The following is a 22,872-nucleotide window of genomic DNA, read 5'->3' on the forward strand; positions in this document are numbered from 1 at the left end:
ATTTATATTGGAGAAGTGGTCTATAGGCAAATGTGTTCTCATATACAGGGCCGCAAATACTGTGTTCTTTACAAAGCTGTATTTGCTCTCTATGGTCTGTGTTGTTTATATGCCCTAACACCTCTGCACATGGAACTTTAAAACATAATAATAATAATATTTAAATATTATCATTGAGACTTTTACCTCACCATTTCTCAAAATAGGTTTGAGAAATGTGGCACTGATATTTTTCAACCTCAAGTGAAATTTTTTTCAGAAAATGGGAATTTGGGAACAAATAAATGAATGCAGGTTTATATTTTAAAAAGAGTCACCCAAGAACAATATTGCTTTATATAGTTTCATACTTAACATGTTTTAAACATAATTAATTTTCTACCTTATCTTAATTTTATTTTTTTACCTTATATTAACTAAAAACTACAATTTGTAAGAATATGAGCCTTCTTTGGAAGTAATGTTCAGTTGGTGTTATTGGTATCATAAGAGTTTTAGAGTATATTATAGAATATTCTGGCACTAGACACTAAATTGAAATTTTAAAGAAAATGTTGGAAATAGCTGTAAGGGGGAAAAAGTAGCCTTTTAAATCTAATTTGTTATGCACCACAGTAGGGTAATGGATGCAATGAAAGTTCTTTTATTGAGTTCCCATGTCCAAAAGGTATTTAGGTAGCAAAGGATGTTAAGCAGACCCCCTGCAATCCACCTTTAACTGAAGATAGCAGGAAATAGGGTATATAGGTCTGTGTACTCCTGGTTTTTATTTCCTCGGGAGAACAGCTCATGCAAAGGACACCTTAGGCTGCTTAGCTGATCACAAAGGGTGCACTAGACACCCTCGCCGGCTGCTTGAATAGCCTGATCAGAAGGGTGGCTGAAACCATACCGGGAGTTCAATCCTTCAGGTGGGTCTTTTCAAATTCCAATAGAGAGAAGTTCCTGGAGAATTGGTAAGGATTTCACTAGTTCCCAGCAGGTTTGAGATCAAAAGCTTTGGTTAAATAAAAGCCTGCTGGGAAATCTTAAAACCTCTTTGTGATGTAACTTTAAAAAGTTAATACAAAGAACCCTTAGACTGAAGCCATAACAGCATGAACAAAGAGTATATCAAAACTGATTCCATTAAGGGAAAGCGGACATACAAATTCACTTAATTTAAAGAGCAATCCAGTTATATTACTGTGTGAGAGAATAGAACTTAGACCATACCATCGAGCCCATTTAGAAGATGTGCTCATTTCTTGTTACATATGCCAGACTTCATTCTTGGTCATTCAGATATGCTTTCTAAACAACTTATATATTAATTTTCTAAAAGGAGAAAGAGTGATGTGCATTTAAACTCATTCCTCAAGAAGATACTTTTAAAACAAATTAAAATTAAACTTGATGGGGACCCATCCGTCAGTTGGTTATCTCTTTTTCATGGTGTCAAACTGCTAATTGCCCATCCTCCTTAAAATAATAAACCTTCAATTGATATTGATTAGTAGATCATTAATGAATGCATTAATTAAAAGGTAATTTTATAATTAACACCAATTCATTTTTTGGCAAGTCACACAGTTTTATTAACTGAAGTCATCAGTTAATATTTTTATGGAAATATTTTACTCTATCAACAACCCCCCAAAAAACCTTTATTTAATTTTAATGTCTGAATTTTGCACTTTGTTTTAAATCTTTCAAGACATTTTCATGTACTCGATGTCTCACATTTTCCCATTAGTCATGTGATATGAGGTCAACAGGTTAAGTATTGTTTTTCTTTTTAATAAATAGGGATACTGAAGTACACTTATAGGACAAATGGCATGCTCTCCACTGCACAGCTATCTAGAGAAGGCTCAGACTAGGACCCATAGCTCCCAATTTCAAGGCTACAAAGTTTTCAATTGAGCAATGTCTCACAGACTTTGGAATGCAATTGCAGCTTATGTTAAAAGAAAAAGTGAGGCATATGAAAAATTTTAAGAGTCTACTTGAGCAAAAACCGATTTGAATTAAGTAGCATTCAATTTTGCAAATAGAAAGTACCTCTGAGGAACTGTACAAAATGAAAGACTTTTGTAGACAGAAGGGAGCAGGAATAGGGTGTTATACTAAGCTAAAAAGTGGGTTGGTTATTGCAAGATTATTTTCCTTTAGGGGATAGCAGGGATCTAGCAGGTTTTCCCATAGTGGCAAAGAACCTGCCTGCCAATTCAGGAGACCCAGGTTCAACCCCTGGGTTGGAAAGATCCCCTGGAGGAGGGCATATCGACCCACTTCAATATTCTTGCCTGGAGAATCACATGGACAGAGGAGCCTGGTGGGCTACAATCCCATTGGGATTGTAGAGTCAGACATGACTGAAGCAACTTAGCACACAGCACTCAGGGATCTAGCAGGCAGATTATGTAACTAATAATCTGGAGATTATTAGTTATTCATAGCTAATATGGAGATTCCTGATGGACTGGTCTAAGATTCCATTTCTAGGAAAGCTGAAACTGTAATTAAGTCTCAGTTTGGTGATACAGTGTTTATCATAAGTGATCACATTTGGAGCGCGTTGTCTTATTTTTAACACACACAGTGGGATTCATCCCAAAGAACTCTTTTCATGTGTGATCACTATGGACCATGAACATCCCAGATTCTCACACTGATAGATGGAGAAACTGATCCTTCTACCGTATTCAGTTTTTCTCTTCTTCACTCCTCTCTTCTTTTATTTCTCTTCCTCAGCTGTTCTTCTGTCTGTGTGTCATCTGATTAATGACTGGAAAATGCAGAAAGGAAAGTGGCAGATTAAGTCAATCTCTGTGGGAAAAGTATAAAAATCTTTGGGGGCAAGTACTCTTTCAATCAACCATCCCAATGATTTTCCCCCCTGCCGGCCTCAACTTTCTGTAGTCTCTTAAAAAATATGAACAAAGATCTCAACTGAGTAGCTCTATTGAAAGCAAACAGTCTTTGAGAGTTCTGTATTCCTACAGTCTCCTCCGAAACAGCTGAGCCAGAAGCCCCACCCATCCAGGTGTGTGATCATATGTTGGCCTGCGTTCAGCTAATGAGTTCCTATTCCTGTCTGTCCTAACAGAATGTTCACTCAGGTAGGTGTTCTACTGAACAATTAGCCCTTTGTGATAAACAAAACAAAACAAAACTCAGGGAAGACATGTTTATTAAATCTTTGATTCCCAAGTATGCTGATGTAAGTGTATTTACATACACATTCTATATGGATTATATATGTGTTCAAACAAATATAGTTCACCTATGAGGTTTTATTAGAATATAAACATTCTGCTCAAACACTAGCTCCATTTTCAGGCAGAACTATGTGAACTAGCGTATCTTGATATCTTGGATATTCAAAGATACCCTAAGACCTCACTATGCCTAAAGTTATTGCTTACTTGTGGAGTGCTTTGAATTTTAAATCCATTCCAATGTATTACTGTCTATTCTCAAATTGGAACTCCAGTCTTGAATTCCAAAAATTCAAAACCCACTACTCTAGCAAATAAATAATTTGAACATTAAATGTATTCTATGAGCACCTGGCATACTGTCACCAAGATTCTGGACTCCAAATAAGTTATTTTAAAAGTATGTGTTATAGAATCAATCTCAAGACATTTACACTTTTGTAGTGGAAAAAGTACCTGCAGAGATAACATACAAATTCATGAACTGTTCAATAATTTCAAATGGACGGCTCCCTCCTCTGTGACCCCACCTAATCTTAAATGTGCCATGCTGTGCTTAGTCACTCAGTCATGTCTGACTTTTTGTGACCCCATGGACTGTACCCCACCAGGCTCCTCTGTTCATGGGGAGTCCTCAGGCAAGAATTGGAGTAGGTTGCCATGCCCTCCTCCAGGGGGTCTTCCCAACCGAGGGATAGAACCCAGGTCTTCCGCATTGCAGGAAGATTCTTTATCATCTGAGCTACCGGGGAAGCCGGTGAATACTGGAGTGGGTAGCCTATCCCTTCTCCAGGGGATTTTCCCAACCCAGGAGTCAAACCAGGATCTCCTGCATTGCCAGTGGATTCTTTATCAGCTTAGCTACCAAGAAGCCCCATATCTTAAATACATCTACTCTAATATAACATTAATGCACCTTATTTCAGGGCTCCCGAAAGCCTGAATTGTGGACCAGTACCAGTCTATGGCCTGTTAGGAACCTGGTCACACTGGTGAGTGGCAGGTGAGTGTCACTCCCCATTGCTCTCATTGCCTCCTGGAACATCCCCACCTCCATCGTCCATAGAAAAATTGTCTTCCAAGAAACCTGTCCCTTGTGCCAAAAAGGTTGGGGATTGCTGTTTTATTTCATGTGAAGTTTCACGTGTCTTTTTCATCAGAGTCAGAGACTCTTATTTATTATTGCTTCTTCACAGTGACTATCACAGAGCACATGATAGGTGCTTAATAAATGTTAACTGAGCTAATTAAAACTAGATGAGCACCTGGAGGACAAGAAGAAACAGATGATTATGTGGTGATTTTTTTTCGGTGTCCAAAACAGAAAAAGCAAAAATTAATATCTAGAATTCTTTTCAAAGGGAAAATAGCTATCTTTTCTGACTGCAAATAATACATCTCACTGGAAAATATTCAAATATCTCAAGATAATTCCTCTATTAGAGAAAATCAGTTTTTATGATTTGGTGTATGTATATATCTCTCAGCTGTTAATCCATGCGCTTACAGGGTTGACTTAAAATATTGGAGTCATAGTATGTACATTTTGTTCAATGACTAGCTAAAAATTTAACGTTATATTTCTGATTCCTTTCCATGATACAAGTGTTTCCCTTTAACTGGCTATGGTAGCCTCTATTTTGTATATTTCATCATGTATTTAATTCTATTGACAGATATTTAGGTTACATTCAATTTTTATTCTTATAAACAGGGCTTCAATAAATATCTTTTAACATCTTTACAAATTCAGATTTATTTTCTTGGCACAAATTCTTAGACATGAAATGGACTTAAAATGTTAAACTATGTTGTTAAATTATTCTAGAAAAAAGGATGTGCCAATTTACACTCCCACCAACTGTGTGTAAGCCATTTTCTCTATAACCTTGCCTGGATATAATTCATTTAAAAAATCTTTGTTAATCTAATAAGGAAAGAAGTTTCATTGGTTATTGTTGTTATTGTTTTTCCATTGTTGTTTTAAATCCTAGACTACTTAGGGACCTTTTAAATAAATCAGTTCTTGATAAATCACACATGGCCCACCCATGAAACATGTTCAGACCAAATTAACTCTCCTCTTCTCCTCAGTTGCGTTCTCTTCTCTTTGCACTAGCACTAAATATGAATCAAAGAAACAGGAAGATCTTCATATTAGGGTAAACATACCTGGGAGAGCTCAAATATATATTTTTGTCATAAATAAAATCTAAAACTGTGTTTGGTTTTTGACTAAATTGTTTTATCATAGTTCCCCTCTATTAATGTGGATAACTGAGTAAATGATAAAATAATTTACGAATTATACAACCCTGTCATAGGAACAAGCTTATAAATCACATCAGTTACTGGTAATAAGACCACCTACCTCTAAGTTTTTTGAAGGCTCTACTGGGATTGGTAACAATTTGACCACAAAGTCTAGAACTCAAGAAGCTGCTGACATGATGTGGCAGTGTGAAAAAGTCTGTGAAACAAGAGCGAGGTGTCTAAGAATATAGCACTCATGACATGAATAAAAACCATCTTATATTTCTACAGTCCCAGTAAGTGTAGATGCCAAACCTTGCCTTGGAAAAAGAAATAGCACCTTTATACCTCAAAGCTTTACAACCTTATCCCAAGGAGTCAACACTGGTCAATACTTCTTGCTCATGAATAATGGTAAGGTCTTTGTGAGACGGTCTTACAGATTACACAAATTTCTTTGTGGACTGGATCAGCTCTTCCTCATAGCTTTCCAGTGAGGGTGAAATCTATATTTTGAAGATTGGTGTGAAGATCTCTAGTCCCACTGGACTCTACAACTCACCACAAAAAGGAGCTGCAGTGAGCTGTCAAGCATGTTCACTGAGAGACAGTAGTTATATTAGTTGTCTATTGCTATACAACAAACCCAAGTTTACCATCTGAGCCATCTGGGAGTGCCAGTGACTTAAACCACACACATTTACTATCTCGCAGTTTCTGAGGGTTTAGATTCTAAGGAGAGCCTAGCAGTGTCCCCAGCTTCAGGGTCTCTCAGGAGGCTATAATCTAGATGTCAACTGGTGCCGCAGTCACGTTAGAGAAGACAGATCTGCCTCAATGCTCACTTTAGCAGTTGCCTGGATTCAGTTCTTCATGGTCTATTGGAATGGTCTCAGCTCCTAGCCAGCCGTTGGTCAAAGGCTGCTCTTGGTCAGATATGGCTCTCCAATGTGGACACTTGGTTCCTCAAAGTCAGCAAGAGAGAGACCCTGCTAGCAAACCAGAAGTCATGGTCTTCTATAACCTAATGACTTTGTTCATATTCTATTCTTTAAAAGCAAGTCACTAGGTTCAAGGCAGGGGAAGGGGTGAATTGTACAAGTTAGTGAATACTGGGAGTCAGGGAGGGCTTCCTGGATATTGTAGTGGTAAAGAACCTGCCTGCCAATGCAACAGACGTAAGAGATGTGGGTTCGATTTCTGGGTTGGGAAGATCCCCTGGAGGAGGGCATGGCAACCCAATCCAATATTTTTGCCAGGAGAATTCCATGGGCAGAGGAGCCTGGCAGGCTGCAGTCCTTGGGGTCACATAGATTTGGAGATGACTGAATTAGCACAGGGAGTCAGGGATCATTGGAGGCTACCTTAGAAGGCTGTCTACCACAGGGGGTGGTTGCTCAGTTAATAATGGGCATAAAGGACACGGGGGAAAAGTGGAAAGGAGAGTGTCAGCAAAGAAGGTGGGAAAGGAATTTCTCAGGAAAAGGCTCACAATAAGTGATACATACACTGTCAACAAACAAAGTTGAATCTGGGAGTGTCTAACCCCCTTGGGAAAATGTGTTAAGTCTCAGGTCAAATCAGTATGTACCATGTCAGACCACTAACTTCTTATATTATGTATTATTGGGGAAAATCAAAATAGCTAAAATGGGTGACAATGGCAAAATAATGGGTAACAGAGAAACACAACCTCAGCCAAGAGGGAAAATATTCCATAACTAACATAAAAAAGGATTGTAATTCTTATTCTCTCAAAATATTGTATCTAACAATTAACATTGAGAAAAGTGAAATTAATGATATTCAAAAAACTCTGTATTAATCTGTATTTATTCTATCTAAACATGCACCCATGCCATTTATTTGTCATTTGTCAAGCTTAAATTTTGAGTTTGTCTTGTCAAGACTGCAGACTTCATGATTATTTAATGTTTGCCTTTATTTTGCACCTGCCACTCACTTTGATAGGATAGTTGGTTCAAGGTAAGGGTATATTGGAGTTTATAAAACAAAATAGAGAAAATACCGTTTACTGACTTATATGGGGAAGGAGGTTTATAATCAGAACTAGGATTTTTATTATAATGGCTGTTCTAGTAAGTTGAGTTAATCAGCTGAGTATTTGCAAGGATGGGTTATGTACATGTTTCTATAATAACAAAAATGAACAGAGATATAGCAGATACATTGTCTTAACAGGTTTTGCTTGGTTTTAGTGCAAAAACTTACTAATTAATGCAAGTGTTGCAATCATTTTTATGACATTCCCTGAAGATGGCACTTTAAGGGTTATGCCATATGCTGATTGACAGCAGCCATAATTCCATACAATGAGACTGTATCATATTGTTTGAAGTGAGGTGATATTCATCTCTTGAAACTGATCAAACATATCATTGCATCAAACAGTATTACAATATAATCACACTGTATGTGGAGACTGCCAAGCCTGATCATCATGTTGTACTCTTTTCCCTTGGACTTCTCTAATAGCACTTGTGACACACCACTGCATCCACATTTTCCTGTAAGAACTCAGAATCTAAGAAAGAGAAAAATCTGCATAAAATCGTGGTTTGGTTATGCTGTGTGAGTGTTCATTTGTCGACTGCTTTAGAATTACAAATTTCCTTCCACAAAGATCTCCCTAAGTATACAAATAAAAACCTGGTAAGGCCAAGATAAAAAGAGAAGATTCCAAACAGGGCAGAAAATAATTCAAATGCCTTTTATTTTTCTTCTATAAACAAGCAAACGTGGAAGACATGTCTTTTGTAAAAAATGCTTTCTAGTGTCAGAAACTTCCAATGGTGTTTTTTCCTAATGTACTGTTTTGCAAAGTCACTTACTTTATGTACTGACTTTGGGGCTATTGCAGCTGCAGATGAAAATTATATTAGAACCTATTCTTCTACTAGTTGTGGTTGCTGCTGATCTTGGAAAAGCAATGCTAGGATGGGCAGAAATAAATGAGGGTGATTTGGCCTCTTAGTGGCATTTTTAGTGGTATGAAATTCTATAACACAGTAGCTTTTAGACTATTAACAGCTGTGATGTAATTTAGGAATTGCCCTTTAATTATCCATCCATCCATCTCTCCATCCATCCATTCAGTAACTTGTAAAAAAGCCACTGGGATACTTTGGGGATTATGTTCAGAATAGTTTACAAACAGGATGCTAGGATGGGAACCATCACCTCTTCACACTGACATTCACTAAGAGATGTGTTACCACTTCTGGTCCTCCAGTGTTGATCTGTGTGGATCTCTGAGAAGTCACCATCCTGTCTGGATCTTATTAGTTTGTCTAAGCCAGCCCTAGCCCTAACCTGTTAGGTTTAACGTCCTTAGACTTCTGGGCTTATAGAAACTATGTGGCTCTTTCAGAGATGCATTGGGATGGCAGGAACACAGAGGCACTCTCTGGTTGGTTACCTGAACACTCACACTGCAAGCCCTCTTCAACTGCTTCCGCATTGTGGTGGGCATAGGTGAGGCTAGAGGTTTCTGGAATTCCCCCAAGATACAAGACCAGAGAGCTCTCTTTTCCCAGATTCTGCTAATCATGGCCATTTCTTCCAGATCAGGTGCAGGAAGAGCAGAGCAAAGACCCTTCTCAGAGACACCACCAGTCTTTAAGCTCTGTGCTTCCCTTCTGACCATTTTCTCCTTTACTTCTCTTTAACTATAGAAACTTCATTTAATATACAGTGAAAAACACTGACTTTTCATCTCTTGGTCCCAAATATTTGGTTTGAGATATTAATATCATGCTTTCAGATCTTTTGGGTATGTCTGATACACAAATGCCCAGAATTTTGAAATTCAAAATCTGAGAACTGTCTTTTCCCCTCTCTTAAGAGCATCCATTGCCTCAGCAAGTAAGGAAAAAAGTCATAGCAGCTGTTAAGTGGCGAAGTGGACACCTTTCTCTCTTTTCTCTCTTGCTTCTTTGTCTCCTACTTCATTAATTTTGTTGTTTGACCTTCCCCCTCCCCTATTTTCTTACGAATTTAGTTGGCTGGGTTTTTTTTTCCCCCCTAGCTTGTTGAATAGAATAGTTAGTACTGAGTTACATTACACATGGCTTTTTGTTTTGTATTTTTTTGCTATTAGATGCTTTAGATTTTGAAACAATCAAAAATTCTTTTTTTCCCCCTCTAGCGAAAAAGCTAGACCTACAGTACAAATATGGACTTTCCATGTGGTGCTAGTGGTAAAGAACCCACCTGAAAATGCAGGAGACATAAGAGACCCAGGTTCAATCTCTGGGTTGGAAAGACCCCTGGAGGAAGGAATGGCAACCCACTCTAGTATTCTTGCCTGGACAGAGGAGCCCTCAGGTTACAACTGGTCTCAAAGAGTCAGACACAACTGAACCCACTTAGCACGCACAATGCAAATAGCTTGTTTTTTCCTGAATACTTCTAGACAGCTGACCAGATGGTGCATTAGCTCCAAACACTTCAATGTGTGTTTTCTACAAATAAGAGTGTCCTCCTACTGACCACAACATAACTAACAAAACCAGGGAATGAATTTTGAGACACTCCTGCTCTTTGGTCCACAGACCACATTCCAGTTTCAACTGATGCTACAATAACTTTTGTAACCAAAGGATCCACTTCAGAAACACACACCTTATTACTTATCATGTCTCTTTAGTCTCCTAGTCTGGAATATTCTTCAGTTTATTCTTGACTTTCAGTCCAGTATTGATATTTTAAAGAGGAGCTCAATTACTTTGCAGAATCATCCCCAGTTTAAGTTTGCCTGAAGTTTCCTCATGATTTGATTCAGATCACAGTATCACAGGAGTGATGCAGTGTTCCTCTCAAAGCATCAAACCAGGCCATGCGTGGTTTCAACAGCTGATGTTCACTGTCACCGCTTGCTAAAAGTGCTGTCCTCCAGGCTCTTCCACCACATACTTTCCCCCTTTTGTGGGGAGGTATTTTGAAAACACACCGAATCCTGTTCTTCATCAAATTTAAATCCTTTTATTCATTCATTTATGTTGGTATGGTCTCTTGGTCTTTTATTTTACTTAATATTGTAAATTCTACAAGTTATTATCACATTACTATCAGTATTTTTAAAAGTTTTTATTTTTTGATGTGGACCATTTTACAAGTCTTTATTTAATTTTTTACAATATTGTTTCTGTTTTATGTTTTGTTTATTTGGCCATGAAGCATGTGGGATATTAGCTCCCCAACCAGGGACTGAACCTGCACCCCCACAAAGTCTTAACCAGTGGACTGTATTAATACTCAAATTATGTCCAATGTGGCTAGTAGGAGCCCATTTAAACTGACCTTTAGGCTCTTTTGATATGTCCCCTATCATTTTTTTAAAACATATTTTTGGTTTATGGTAGACATTTCAGATCTTTGGTTTATGGTAGAAGTTCCAAATTTTTCTTGTAATTTTATTCCTCCTCAGTCCCAGAATCAGCCATTTCTCTAAAAATTCTTTTTTTTCTTTTACTGGAAAATAGTATCTGGAAGTCAAGACTCAAGTGCTGTGTATGTTCATTGTTATTGAAGTGTTGGTGCTTCCAACATGTATACTTATTCGTGTACCACGTATTTACATTGACATTTATTTCTATCTATAGAAATTGAAAACTGTCTCTATAAATTATACATATGCTGAAAACCATGAGCTCATCTTACACTTCCAGTCACATGTTGATTCTAATTTTCTCCCTTTTCCATATATGTAATCTTCTCTAATAATGAGAATACAAGCTTCCATAGTTCTTCAGATGTTGACTTATGTAATAAACCTCACTTTATGCAACCCATCTCCCATCCCTACTATGACGGCCTCCCACACACAGATGCCTCTTCTCCCTGCTTGGGCTCTGACTCCCCTGTGTGGATACCTTCTCACCCTGTTTGGGCTGATTCCTCAGGCTATTTTGCCTGCCACCCTTGACTGGCTATTCTCTTCATCTTGTTTAGATCCTTATATTCTCTTATCTTGCTCTGTCTCAACTAGTGGCTTTGTTGTTGTTTGTTGTGGTTTTAGAAATAAATTATTCAGGAAGGAGAAGGAGAAGCAGTCAAGTTTTTCCATGAAATATTTTCATTATCCTTTTTAATCGAGAGTTGAGTTAGCAGAAAAATAAGAAGAATCCAAGGGCCAAAAGCAAAAAGGAACTAAGAATCCAAGTGGTGACTACAAGAACTAACAAGGCAGTGTAGGAGCTAGGGTGGACTAGGGTGGTGGTCATGACTCAGAAACATAGCAACTTTCATTTCCATACCCAGAAAGGCATAGGAAACAAGGACTTGAAAATTCTGTAGGGAGGTAGGGATAAATCCAGGATCATTTAAGGGCTTCCCCTTCCATAAAATGATAGAGAAGAAATAATCTGCACACTAGCAAAAGAGACCACAAGGAAGCAAGCTATTGAGGCCTCTGTGTGTGTGTTGGGGGGGGGGGGTAGATAGTAAGCCTTTCCAGAGAAAGCGTAATCACAGACATGCACCTCATATGAGCTTCATGTCAACCACATGGCCTGAACATTCCATACTGAGATTCAATGTATTCCAAGCAGAAGCAAATAGTAAAGATTTGGTGTGATAAAACCTCATCACAGGCCACACTTGATGCTTCCAGATGAAGCCTATCAAAAATGGGCTCACCATTCAAAATTACAACACATATAAGGTAACAATCTACCTTGAGAGACACAGGAAAGAGTAAATACAGGAGAATTAAACTCCAAGGAATTTGAGGTAATAGAACTGTAAGACAGAGACTGTAAAAACATAAATTTTAAATGTTTAAAACATTCTAAAAGATGAATAAAGCATTAAAATACATGTCTGTGTCCTAATCTCCTCTTCCTAAGGACATTAGTCATTTTGACCTGGGACTCTACCTAATGACTTCATTTTAACTTAATTACGCTTTAACTCTTTAGCTCCGTATCAGTCACATTCTCAGTTACTGGATTTTAGGACATCAATATAAGAATTTTGAGGGAGACACAATTCAGTCCATAACACTGTGATAAACTGAACCTCACCAACCTCTTTTCTCTTGGCACTTTCCTGTTTCCTCTCTGCTTTCCAGATACTTCTCTGTACTCAGTGACCTATTTCTTGCCTCAAGGACTTTGCAAAGACTGTTACCTTCACTTAGAACACTCCAATCCCCATGTCCCCCAACTTGGTGTAGCCAAAAGCTAGGTTTCAGCTTTAATGTCATTTCCTCAGAGAAACACTTCCTGACTCTAAGATTAGATTAGTTCTCTGTGTTTTGTGTTCTTCACATCACTTTTGTACCACTTCATAATTCTAATTAAATGATTAACTGTATAATTACTGAATTTCCTTGATCCTACAATGTTAGGCATTCTAAAATGCATCATCAATTTTGAAACATTTGTAGGGAGAGGAAAGAAATACTATTCTATTAGTCAGCTATTGCTACAATAATGCTTCACGAAAAACCACTCCAAAATTTAGTGATTTAAAACCATCAGCATTTATTTCTCCCTCATGGGTCTGTGGGCTATTATGATTCACTTTTAGAAACTCAATTTCAGGATTCAGCTCTGGACTCAAACTGCTGGCTCGGTTGAATTCAGGTCTACTTCATATATGTCCATAAGCTCCCCCATTGTATTCTCACAGTGAATGATAGGTAGTCAAGCGAAGGGAACATGCAGCACCTCTTAAAACCTCAGCTTGGAGAGACACACTCTTATCTCCACCCAGTTCTGTTAGTAAAAGCAAGTCATGTGGCCAAGCCCAACATCAGCAGGTTGGGGACAGTACTCTGCCTCCTTTAGTGGGAGATGATGCCAAGTCAATGGAAAAGGAAGTGGGAGACGATGCCAAGTCAATGGAAAAGGTAGTGGGAGACGATGCCAAGTCAATGGAAAAGGACATATATATATATATACTGTATAACCCCAAAACAGGAGGAATTGGGAACAATAACTCAATGTACCATATGTAGCATGAAGAGTATGTACACAAATTTTATTGTTTACCTACAAAAGATTATTCGAATATATTTATTAATACCAAAAAACCCCCACTTTCTTCTGTATTGAGTAAAGCTTCATAGTCAGGGCCCAAAGTATCTTCTGAGTTATTTTTGGTCACCAACCATTACATCCCTCATTCTAGCCATCAGTCTTTTGTATAACCAGGGCTCAGGACTTTGACCTCTTTAACTCTTACGTAAGTTTTAGGCATACAAAAGAAAGACCAGCGTTCTATTTGCACTTCCAATTTGGTTAAACTCAGAATGTACCCCCCAAACATTTCTATCATTGAAAATTAAAAACTTTTCATAACAATCCACAGGAAGTTTTGTTTTGTTTGGGGTTTTTTCCTTACTGCTTATTTATTTTAAAAATGTTATTGAGGTAGCATTGGTTTATAAGTTTCATGTATGCTGCCTTATATTTTTACTTCTGTGCACACAGCAGCGTGCTCACCACCAACGATTGGTTTCCATCTCTCACTATACAGTTGATCCTCTTTATCCAACTCACCGTTCACCCACCTCTTACCCTCTGGTAACCACTACTCTGTTCTCTGCAGCTATGTATTTATTTTTGTTCGACTTGTTCATTTATTTTTGTTTGTTTATTTTTTATATTCCATATATGAGTGAAATCATCTGGTATTTGTCTCTCTTTGACTTATTTCACTTAGCATAATACTCTCAAGGTCCATTCATGTTGTCACAAATGGCATGAGTGCATCTTTTTTTTAATGACTGAGTGGTATTCCATTGTGTATAAATATATGTGTATATATATATTTATGACCAGTGTGGTCTCTTGGCAAAACTCTATTAGCCTTTGCCCTGCTTCATTCCGTGCTCCAAGGCCAAATTTGCCTGTTACCCCAGGTGTTTCTTGACTTCCTACTTTTGCATTCCAGTCCCCTATAATGAAAAGGACATCTTTTTTGGGTGTTAGTTCTAAAAGGTCTTGTAGGTCTTCATAGAACCATTCAACTTCAGCTTCTTCAGCGTTACTGGTTGGGGCATAGACTTATATTACTGTAATATTGAATGGTTTGCCTTGGAAACGAACAGAGATCATTCTTTCATTTTTGAGATTGCATCCAAGTACCGCATTTCGGACTCTTTTGTTGACCATGATGGCTACTCTATTTCTTCTAAGGGATTCCTGCCCACAGTAGTAGATATAATGGTCATCTGAGTTAAATTCACCCATTCCAGTCCATTTTAGTTCACTGATTCCTAGAATATCAACGTTCACTCTTGCCATCTCCTGTTTGACCACTTCCAATTTGCCTTGATTCATGGACCTAACATTCCAGGTTCCTATGCAATATTGCTCTTTACAGCATTGGACCTTGCTTCTACCACCAATCACAACCACAACTGGGTATTGTTTTTGTTTTTGCTCCATCCCTTCATTCTTTCTGGAGTTATTTCTCCACTGATCTCCTGTAGCATATTGGGCACCTACCGACCTGGGGAGTTCCTCTTTCAGTATCCTATAATTTTGCCTTTTCATACTATTCATGGGGTTCTCAAGGCAAGAATACTGAAGTGGTTTGCCATTCCCTTCTCCAGTGGACCGCAATCTGTCAGACCACTCCACCATGACCCACCCATCTTAGGTGGCCCCACACGGCATGGCTTAGTTTCATTGAGTTAGACAAGGCTGTGGTCAGTGTGATCAGATTGGCTAGTTTTCTGTGATTATGATTTCAGTGTGTCTGCCCTCTGACGCCCTCTCACAACACCTACCGTCTTACTTGGGTTTCTCTTACCTTGGACGTGGGGTATCTCTTCATGGCTGCTCCAGCAAAGTGCAGCCGCTGCTCCTGACCTTGAACGTGGAGTAGCTCCTCTCGGCCCTCCTACACCCACGCAGCCACTGCTACTTGGACATGGGGTAGCAAACACCCTCTTCCAACAACACAAGAGAAGACCCTACACATGGACATCACCAGATGGTCAACACCGAAATCAGATTGCTTATATTCTTTGCAGCCAAAGATGGAGAAGCTCTATAAAGTCAGCAAAAACAAGACTGGGAGCTGACTGTGGCTCAGAGCATGAACTCCTTATTGACAAATTCAGACTTAAATTGAAGAAAGTAGGGAAAACTACTAGACCATTCAGTTATGACCTAAATCAAATCCCTTATGATTATACAGTGGAAGTGAGAATAGATTTAAGGGACTAGATCTGATAGACTGGCTGATGAACTATGGACGGAGGTTCATGACATTGTACAGGAGACAGGGATCAAGACCAGCCCCATGGAAAAGAAATGCAAAAAAGCAAAATGGTTGTCTGAGGAGGCCTTACAAATAGCTGTGAAAAGAAGAGAAGCGAAAAGCAAAGGAGAAAAGGAAAGATATAAGAATCTGAATGCAGAGTTCCAAAGAATAACAAGGAGAGATAAGAAAGCCTTCCTCAGCAATCAATGCAAAGAAATAGAGGAAAACAACAGAATGGGAAAGACTAGAGATCTCTTCAAGAAAATTAGAGATACCAAGGGAACATTTCATGCAAAGATGGGCTCGATAAAGGACAGAAATGGTATAGACCTAACAGAAGCAGAAGATATTAAGAAGAGGTGGCAAGAATACACAGAAGAACTGTATAAAAAGATCTCACAACCAAGATAATCACGATGGTGTGATCACTGACCTAGAGCCAGACATCCTGGAATGTGAAGTCAAGTGGACCTTAGAAAGCATCACTACGAACAAAGCTAGTGGAGGTGATGGAATTACAGTGGAGCTATTTCAAATACTGAAAGATGATGCTGTGAAAGTGCTGCACTCAATATGCTAGCAAATTTGGAAAACTCAGCAGTGGCCACAGGACTGGAAAAGGTCAGTCTTCATTCCAATCCCAAAGAAAGGCAATGTCAAAGAATGCTCAAACTACCGCACAATTGCACTCATCTCACACATTAGTAAAGTCATGCTCAAAATTCTCCAAGCCAGGCTTTAGCAATACATGAACCTCGAACTTCCAGATGTTCAAGCTGGTTTTAGAAAAGGCAGAGGAACCAGAGATCAAATTCCCAACATCCACTGGATCATGGAAAAAGTAAGAGAGTTCCAGAAAAACATCTATTTCTGCTTTATTGACTATGCCAAAGCCTTTGACTGTGTGGATCACAATAAACTGTGGAACATTCTGAAAGAGATGGGAATCCCAGACCACCTGACCTGCCTCTTGAGAAACCTGTATGCAGGTCAGGAAGCAACAGTTAGAACTGGTCATGGAACAACAGACTGGTTCCAGATAGAAAAGGGAGTATATCAAGGCTGTATATTGTCACCCTGCTTATTTAACTTCTATGCAGAGTACATCATGAGAAACGCTGGGCTGGAAGAAGCACAAGCTGGAATCAAGATTGCTGGGAGAAATATCAATAACCTCAGATATGCAGATGACGCCACCCTTATGGCAGAAAGTGAAGAGGAACTAAAAAGCCTCTTGATGCAAGTGAAAGAAGAGAGTGAAAAAGTTGGCTTAAAACTCAACATTCAGAAAACAAAGATCATGGCATCTGGTCCCATCACTTCATGGGAAATAGATGGAGAAACAGTGGAAACAGTGTCAGACTTTTTTGGGGGTCTCCAAAATCACTGCAGATGGTGATTGCAGCCATGAAATTAAAAGACACTTACTCCTTGGAAGGAAAGTTATGACCTACCTGGATAGCATATTAAAAAGCAGAGACGTTACTTTGCCAACAAAAGTCCATCTAGTCAAGGCTATGATTTTTCCCGTGTTCATGTATGGATGTGAGAGTCAGACTGTGAAGAAAGCTGAGCGCTGAAGAATTGATGCTTTTGAACTGTGGTGCTGGAGAAGACTCTTGAGAGTCCCTTGGACTGCAAAGAGATCCAACCAGTCCATTCTAAAGGAGTTCAGTCCTAGGTGTTCATTGGAAGGACTGATTCTAAAGCTGAAACTCCAGTATTTTGGCTACCTCATGCGAAGAGTTGACTCATTGGAAAAGACTCTGATGCTGGGAGGGATTGGAGGCCAGAGGAGAAGGGGACGACAGAGAATGAGATGCCTGGATGGCATCACCAACTCGATGGGCATGAGTTTGAGTGAACTCTGGGAGTTGGTGATGGACAGGAAGGCCTGGCGTGCTGCAATTCATGGGGTTGTAAAGAGTCAGACACGACTGAGTGACTGAACTGAACTGATATACATTTATATGTATATATAATATTATAACATCTTTTTATCCATTCTTCCATTGATGGGATTTAGATTGTTTCTATAACCTGGCTGTTGTAAACAATGCCACGATGAACACAGAAGTGCCTATGTGTTTTTTAATTAAGGGCTTCCCTGATGGCTTAGCAGTAAAGAATCTACCTGCAATGCAGGATAGGCAGGAAATGCAGGTTCGATCCCTGCGGGGGAAGATCCCTTGGAGGAGGAAATGGTAACCTGCTCCTGTATTCTCACCTGGACAATCCCATGGACAGAGAAGCCTGGTGGGCCACAATTCAAAGAATCACAAAGAGTTGGACACAATTGAGTGACTGAGAACACATACACATATGTTTTTGAATTAGGCTTTTTTTTTTTTAAATTCTTTGGTAAATACCCAGAAGTGAGACAGCTGGATTATATGGTAGTTTTAATCTTAACTTTTTGAGAAATCTTTATACTGTTCTCCATAATTTTGCTCCGTCCATGGGATTTTCCAGGGAAGAATACTAGAGCCGTTTCCATTTCCTCCTCTAGGGGATCTTCCTGAGCCAGGGATCGAACCCATGTCTCTTGTGTCTCCTGCATTGGCAGGCAGATTCTTTACCACTGCGCCACCTGGCAAACTTTTCTCTGCACAGCCAACCATGTTCATTGCAAAGTTACTTGGAGTGTAAACCTGTGAATTGTCTTTTTTGAAAAGACAATTATATACATTAAATTGTCTTAAATTTAGTAAGAATTCAATTCTGTATGTAAATAACTGAGAGGACATTTGATTAACAAGAAATGCACTGTCACCTGGAGATGCAGTGTCACTCTGCTCAGTAGCTGGGAAGTTTCTTGTACCCCGGATTGAAAGGGTTATCCCTCTGTAACACTGGAGCAGTCATCTGAAATTATGTCTTACTCGGTTGTCCTCGATCCCTCAGAAGTGCAGGAAAGTGACTCAGGTAGGGTGGAAAGTGACATTTTCACCAGGATCTGACTTGGATGCTAGATATGATTGATTTTTTTCTTCTCAGGCTGTAACAATCCTGTGAAATACGATGAGTCATCTTTCCCACCACACAGAGATAGCCTTTTACAGAGAAAACAAACCAGAGGAGGCCCTTAAGACAGAAAGAATGAGAAAGAGAGAGAGACACACACAGACTGAGCCAGATCCCAGGGAACGGCGCCCGAACAAGGGGTTCTCATAAGGTCCAAGATCATCTCCTAAAACTTTTCCACACAGAAGCCAAATTTTATGGCTCATTAATGTGAGGTGATTTCTGCCGCATGTAATCAAATAGAACGCTAGATATTAAAAACAATAACCCACATGAGCAACACCATGGTTACAAAAACACATGATAGTGCAGCAACCGCAAATAATTTCAGAATAACTCAAGCTCTTCATTTTTTTATTTTAACATGAAGGAAACAGAGAACCTTAAAATCCCCCTTTGCCTCCCCCATCCAGCGTTTCACACGCGGCAGCTGCTTCTGCTCCTTTACATCTGTCTTCAAATTCCAGTCTCAAGTCAAGATAACCTCCTCCCCCAAAGTTAACCTTCTGAACTTTTGTTCTCTCTTCCTTTCCCCCCTCTCCTCATGCCTAAAGCTCAGAAGAACTTGTCTGTCAAAGCAGGACTCTCTGAGCTGAACTCACCTCAGAGCAGAAGAAACCATGTTAGCAAATGAAGGAAAATTGGGAATGTCCATGTGTGCCTCATTTGTGTCCCATTGCTCCCCTTTTAAAAATGTAATAAAATGAAAAAAATACATGCATTTATTTTTAAGGTTACATAAATGTGGTTTAACATTTCCTTTTCCTTGCTAAAGCAATGCCTTCCACATACATATTAAATACCTCATAGCACATTAAAAAAAAAGAAATTAATGACTAGATGAATTACTGAATGAACAAGAAAGGAATGTATGAATAAATGTAAAAATATGACATTAGGGATTGGGGGAAATTATTACTAAGAAACTAAAGTCACGGTCAATGAATGCTTGACACCTAGAAGACTAAAAAATACATTTCTAAAACCCAACTCATTCTTTCACATACATAAAAACAGAACAAAAAAGAAAAGAATTTTGAAAGTAGAAGCAAGTCGTGTGTGTGTGTGTGTGTGTGTATAGAAAGCTATCTACAATTTAAATAATCCCAGTGGTAGCTGTAACCAAGTGTATTAATTAGAATTCTTTGCAAGCCACAACAGAGAAGGCAATGGCAATCCACTCCAGTACTTTTGCCTGGAAAATCCCATGGACGGAGGAGCCTGGTAGGCTGCGGTCCATGCGGTCGCTACGAGTCGGACATGACTGAGTGACTTCACTTTCACTTTTCACTTTCACACATTGGAGAAGGAAATGGCAACCCACTCCAGTGTTCTTGCCTGGAGAATCCCAGGGACGGGGGAGCCTGGTGGGCTGCCGTCTATGGGGTCACACAGAGTCGGACACGACTGAAGCGACTTAGCAGTAGCAGCAGCAAACCACAGAGAACAAATATGAATAAATAAGACATAAATGTATTTATTGGGAGAAGTATTTTTTACCCACCAACCTCCATCTCCTTCCTCTCATCTTTGTAAAATATATCCTCGTTTTGTTTGTGTGTCTATTTATCCCTCGCTCATTATGCCTCAGGGTTAGATCCTAACTGAACAGAAGTCATTTCCATCCCTGAAACCAGCTTATGCATATATGATACTGTGAGATGTGTGGGGAATTCTTCTAATGGGTTTCTGAGAAAAGCTTTCCTTAATTGCAGAAAGGGACCCACGTAAGAAAAAAATCCCTTCTCCTGTGTCTGGAAAGAGGGATGTGGTGATGATGTGATGACTAGATTTCTGTAGCTTTCTTGTGAACATAAGAGGGACAGCCAATGAGAAGCTGACCTATCAAGATGAAAGAGTGGGATGATAAAAAACACTGCATCCACAATTCTTGCTCCCAAAATGGTAATTTTCTCAGAGCAACTCACTTGAGCCAGGTTTTTCTATTTTTCTGCAACTGACAGAATCCCAGGGATAGAGAATCATATTAAAGGGAGGCTGGACATTGACTTGGGATTGGTTGGAGCCCCAGAAGCTATGGAGGTTAGGAAGCAGAACCCAACCCAAAAGAGCTACCTTTTGGTGAAAATAGCCAGGTTGGGTTTATACTAGGTCAGATGGACTAGAATTCCAGCATTGTCTTTTTGTTCCTCTATTCAACACAACATCCAATTCCCAAGCCTGATTATATCCAGTAAGAAAGAATTAACTCCTCAAACAGGATTTTAGATTCTAAGAGAAGGTTAGGTAGATGGTGAGCAGCCAAAAATAACGAACATCTACAACATCAACAAATTAAAACTTCTTGTATTATGGGTTTTCTTATTTTTTTTAGTATTCATTCTCAGGGGCTTCCATTTCTCCTAATCATTTTCTGTCCTTATTTCCTGCTTCCATAACATTCTACACATCTATATTTTAAATCATACCTTCTGCACTGTCACTCCTGTCTGCCTTGTCTATGCCTTCATTCCCCAAATGCGGAAATAAATCAAGTAAATTCTGTGTCTCAGAATTTCAGTGGAGTTTTGAAGTTACAGATGGAGATTACATTGACGTATAAGCTGAGAACTGAGTGTAATATACCCCTCTACTAAAAAAAAAATTATAATCAACTATATCCCACCATGAGGACTTTGTTGCTGGATATGTTATCTTTAGGTTCTACTGTATGTCTATCCTGACTATATTCTTTTCCTCTTTCCCATTTTTTTTGCAATTTCCCAAGTTCCTTTAATTTCATAAACAGAATATGTCTCCATCTTGTACTCAAAATCAAGCTTGTAGTCTATATATGCATATCTAAGAGCTCAGTAAACAGCTTTTCAATGGTTTATCTACCTCAGATTTGTATCCTTTAAAACACAAAGCACTGGGATGGCTTTGGAATTACTTTTTCATTTATAGAATACAAATTTTCGGAAGTGTTTCTCTCATTACTAATCTCTGTAAGCAGATAGGGAATAATTTAAAGATTTCTCCTTCTCAACTGCACAGAAAAACCTGCAGAGAGGAGCTGGTTTTGTTTTTTGTGCTTTTCTTTTTCTTCTTCCCCATCCTTCTTCGACTTCTCCTTTTCTGTCTTCTCTTTACCCAATACAAGTACTGTCATTTCAACTTATTCTTATGCCCACAATTTAAACGAAGAACAAAGTATGAAAGTCGGCCTAAAGGAAAAGAGGGAAATGGCACCTTGTCATATGACCACTAGTGACAACTCTGCAATGTACTAGCAGTATGATTTTGAGATGCTTATTCTGGAGTTTGGAACTAAAGCTATGGTTTACCTATATCATAAGGATATTAGCAAGACTAAATGAGATGATGGATGAAAAAGTGCATCCTCAACTGTCAAGAACTACCCAAATGTAACGGAATGAATGCCAGATGGTGGATTCCATCACAGAAGAAGGCCCATGAGAACAAAGCTGCTGACTCTGTGTGAGAGAAGGACTTCCTAGGTGGTGCTAGCGGTCAAGAGCCTGCCTGCCAATGCAGGAGACATAAGAGCCTCAGATTTGACCGTTGAGTCTGGAAAAGAGTACTGGCAACCCACTCCAGTACTCTTGCCTGGAGAATCCCATGGACAGAGGAGCCTGCTTGGCTACAAGTCCATTGAGTCACACAGAGGTGGACACCACTGAAGTGACTTAGCAAACAACACACATGTGGCAAAAGGCAGGAGCTCAATCAAAGAGCAAAGAACCCCAGGACTGAGACGTTGGGGTGCCAAGATCAGAGTGAGGCCAAAAACAAGATTTGACTCAAGATGAAGAGCTACTGGAATCCTTTTATTTCTTTTGCACAAACAGATTTGATCTCTGAGGTTGCTTCAGGTCCAAACTTAAAAGAAATCTTACTCTGCTCTTTCTCCTTTATGGTTGAAGGAGCGAAGAGTTAATTACCTTGTTATATGCATCTCTCTTCCAAACTTTCCACATGGCCTTTTTTCTTAATTAGCCATCATATGAAACTAGAAGGATATTTATTATTTATTGTGTGTATTAAATTTTATGTCTTTTCTTCTTAATTTCTAAAATGGGTGAATTTACTACTTTTCATATTTTTCTCCTAAAAAAGCAATGTTTTTGGTTGTTGTTATTGTTGCTTTTATTGTTTGTTTAGTTGTAGTCCTCATCTGACTTTTCTT

General features: G+C 39.0%; 1 long non-coding RNA gene across 1 annotated transcript in view; it reads left to right on the top strand.

Moving 5' to 3' along the window:
- The window catches only part of LOC148778557 (uncharacterized), a 108,707-nt gene that overhangs the window by 82,134 nt on the left and 3,701 nt on the right, over positions 1 to 22,872 (top strand). The window contains exon 3 of the long non-coding RNA XR_016035551.1: positions 4,130 to 4,206. This is a non-coding gene — a long non-coding RNA (uncharacterized LOC148778557). The remainder of the gene's footprint in view (positions 1 to 4,129; positions 4,207 to 22,872) is intronic.

Source organism: Moschus berezovskii, chromosome 2, assembly GCF_049115385.1.
Source record: "Moschus berezovskii isolate FMDL1 chromosome 2, NW_MosBer_1.0, whole genome shotgun sequence".
NCBI lineage: Eukaryota > Metazoa > Chordata > Mammalia > Artiodactyla > Moschidae > Moschus > Moschus berezovskii.